Source organism: Aplidium turbinatum, chromosome 4, assembly GCF_918807975.1.
Source record: "Aplidium turbinatum chromosome 4, kaAplTurb1.1, whole genome shotgun sequence".
Taxonomy (NCBI): domain Eukaryota; kingdom Metazoa; phylum Chordata; class Ascidiacea; order Aplousobranchia; family Polyclinidae; genus Aplidium; species Aplidium turbinatum.
This window is the reverse complement of record NC_137475.1, coordinates 46,311,764-46,315,602: the sequence shown is the minus strand read 5'-3', so window position 1 is coordinate 46,315,602 and position 3,839 is coordinate 46,311,764. Positions and strand designations below refer to the sequence as shown.

Below are 3,839 nucleotides of genomic sequence, written 5' to 3'. Positions count from 1 at the left end.
CTTCTTCTAACTTCTATTACTTTCTCACACAATTCCTCTTTTACCAAGAAACCAACACCACCGATTCCTGTGTTATTTCCTGACCACCATAACTTATATCTCCTCTCATTGACACCTAAAAACCGCGCTGACTGTCCCCTCCATCTTACTTCCTCTAGGCAACATATATCCACCCTTCTTTTTCTTAGTTCTTCACATATTTCAGTTCCTTTACCACACAAACTTCCCACATTCCAGCATCCGATTCTAACACCATAATCTTTTTTCAATGTTTTTTTGTTTTCTCGGAACCCAGAGATTCTTCGCACCCCTTGCCCATCTAAGGGCTGCTGGGGACTAGGGGCCATTTTTAGCTTTTGCTGCATTTAAATAATATTTTGGAGCAAAGATTTTCCAGCCGGATGCCCTTCCTGACGCTAACCACAGTTATTGGCGGTAGGCCTAGCCTTTACTTAAAAAAGTATTTCCTGCAAGGCAGCAGGATTTCTAACAAGTTTTAGCCAACCAGTCGAGGTTGTTGCCCATGAGGTGGGACGTGGACCCACTTGTTAGTTTGGTGTGTGATCAAGACCAGTGTTCCCCGAGACCCATGGTGTAACAATCCATGGCGACTGCCCAGGGTTCAAAGGTGCTACTTGTACCTCACACCTACCTCATTGACCTCGAGTAACCTCGGCTGTCCATCTGCAGTTGCGTCAGCTTCAAGGTTGTCAGATTTAGTGACGTCAAGGACGCTTCGTGCTTCCACACCTGAAGAGAACAAACAGCCGTCACCATCGATTGACCTCGAGTAACCTCGGCTGTCCATCTGCAGTTGCGTCAGCTTCAAGGTTGTCAGATTTAGTGACGTCAAGGACGCTTCGTGCTTCCACACCTGAAGAGAACAAACAGCCGTCACCATGCAGCGAGACTTCTTTGAGTCTTCCACTTCCACCATGCGTTATTCAAGCTTTCACCTTTCCAACTATCCCACCCACGTTGTCACGCTGACGTGTGACGTCATCAATCAATGACATCAACAAGCTTTGCTGGCTTGTCACCACTTCATTCAACCGTGACGTGACCACGGTGGAGTTTCCAATATTTTGCGAAATGTTATGCTCCAACTTTTCCACTCTCTCAAGAAGCAGCGTTGCTTGATCCTCCATGGAGTTCCTGGACTCTCCGAGCCTGGCAACCAAGCGAGCCAACCTGTTGTGTTGACTCTGCAGCGATCTTCTGTTGGAACCGATTTCTAATTTCTAAAAACAACAACTGAAGGTCAAAGGTCATAATCGACAAATGCTCTTCGCAAATGTGTTACGTCACAAAGTCACATGAAAACAGTTGATGTTGCGTAACATTTCGCGAAGTCGAACTTCTCTTCCAGAACTGACGTCACCAACCGTGGCTGCGAGCGTCTTTTCTGCGCGAATCAGAGATTGGCGGAGATTGCGCGCGATGGCTGCATTGTCATAAGAAGTTATGAGGATTTGATCTAAAGAGCTCCTTAGGTCTGTGATGTTGGCATCCATGAACGCGAACGTCGAGGAACTCGATCTGAAGAAAAAATGTAGTTTGTTAGATCGTTCTTGGGAGCGGTTGGAGCCATGAAAGCGAATGGAAAAAACTTTACAAACTACGATGTGGAGGAACACTAGTGTCAATCGAAAATGATGCCCATTGTCATCATTCGTTTTGCTAGCTTCTTTCTTGACAATGCGAACACATGACACTCCACAATATCAAAACATCTCATTACCGACAACTGTTTCATTTCATTGCAATGTTTCACGCCAACACAACGACTCGGTGGCGCAACGGTAGCGCGTCTGACTCCAGATCAGAAGGTTGCGTGTTCAAATCATGTCGGGGTCATTTTTATTTTAATGTTGACAATGAGCTGACTCTGCCTTCTCAGACCAGCGCAAGCTTTTCATGAACAAATCACAAAACTCTTTCCCCCATTAAATGCAAAATATTTCTTTGAGAAAAATTAACGAAGAAGCCGTGAAATGATATCGAAACGAAATCGATGGAAGTGATTACATTTGAGTCAAACTGGTTGATGGTTGCCATGGTATCTGACGACCAGCTTTTCAGCGCCGCCAGTGACTTGTTCATCTCACGATTCTCAAGGAGGAAGGAGGATTGTTGAGAGAGGATTGAGCTGATCGCCTCTTCAGCGTCTTCCTTGTGTTCATTCAAATCCTGAATCACATGCAGAAAATTAAGTTACATATGAAACTCAGTTAAATATCTTACTCCAGACTCACTTCACTGCAATGATCGTCTTTCGTGCCATTGCAACTTCAATAATTGTTCCTTGTTCAAGTGAAGTGTTTAGGTTTCTAAGAAGGGAGCATGTTGATTGATGAGAAAATGAAAGAACGTTTGCACAATAAATAAAAGACAGTTATTTAAATCTGGCAAGCTACCTGCCACTAAGCAGCAAAACATGATCGGAAACACGAAACGCTAATTCATGTTTTTTATTCCCGACTAATCAAAGAAAAAACAATATCATTTGCATAACAAAGTTTGGGTTTGGAGAAAGGTAGAAGCGACAAAATGTGGACTTTAAAGCGTACTCGATAGAAAACGATTGACTACATACAAAGATATTGGCACGGTCGCGACACCTTGTGATGTACAGACAGACAGAACAAAGTAACTTCACCAGGTTTAACATGTTTTATTACAAAGAGATATAACATATTTAAAAAATCAACTCAAACGTTTTCGACACGTATGTGTGTCCTCATTAGGATTTACTTAAATTTGCAATATACATCAAATGAAAATTATAAGATAAATTTGTCTTTATAGTTTCGGGAGAGAGTTTGCTTTTTTATACCAAAGACAGGCAAGACACAACAATACTGTTGTAATGCTCAACCCTGTGGTATTATTGTGTCTTGCCTGTCTTTGGTATAAATTTGTCTTTGCACTATAACTGTAACGACACTCCGGACTGAAAAGCACAAACTGAACAAGTGATAAAAGAATGATTGCGAGTGAATTATACGAATTATAACAGTAACGACACTCCGGAAATAAACTGTCGCTATAGAGTACATAGTCACATTTTTTCCACTACAGACATATACAACCAAGAAACCACACGGCATTTAACATAATCCATTAAAATTGAACATAAACTATAAGCTACAAACGTTTTCGGCCATACACATGTTAGCCCTTATCAAGTAACAAAAAAATAACGAATTCGACACTAAAATCCACGAGATTTTGCTAATAAAATCATACAATCCTCGCCTCAATACACAGTTGTTTGCCTCAGGCGCTTCTTACTACTCAACGTCTTTTCTTGATGCGTCATGATGCGTCTTTGCCTTGTGTAATTTAAACGCCATGTGATGTGCCTTTCTCCTATGCTCTGCCTTTCTTTTTGCATTTCGCTTTTCAATTCAGTGTTTAGATCAGGTATTCATTTTCATGGTAGATATGATAAGCAGTTATTTTTTTGTTACTTGATAAAGGCTAACGTGTGTATGGCCGAAAACGTTTGTAGCTTATAGTTTATGTTCAATTTTAATGGATTATGTTAAATGCCGTGTGGTTTCTTGGTTGCATATGTCTGTGGTTGAAAAAAGTGACCTCTTTACCAAAATTGTATAGTCACATTTATCTTACAATTTTCTTTTTATGTATATTCCCCGCCAACCCGAGTATACTCGTGCATTGTGACGTCATTTTTGACGTCATTTGATAATTAGATAAATCTGGTCTTTTTGTTTGCCAAACTGCATGAGTCTGACTGTTTTAGAAAGAGGAAGACTTGTATTGTCTAAAAGTTGAAAAAAATTACTAGGTTTGTATTTAAATTTCATCTGCAA

The 3,839-nt window shown here is 40.8% G+C and overlaps 1 non-coding gene across 1 annotated transcript; it reads left to right on the top strand.

Moving 5' to 3' along the window:
• The first annotated feature begins 1,785 nt into the window (after window positions 1-1,785).
• Trnaw-cca (transfer RNA tryptophan (anticodon CCA)) lies at window positions 1,786-1,857 on the top strand. The gene has a single exon. It is a non-coding gene; the product is annotated as a tRNA-Trp (tRNA).
• Window positions 1,858-3,839: the final 1,982 nt, after the last annotated feature.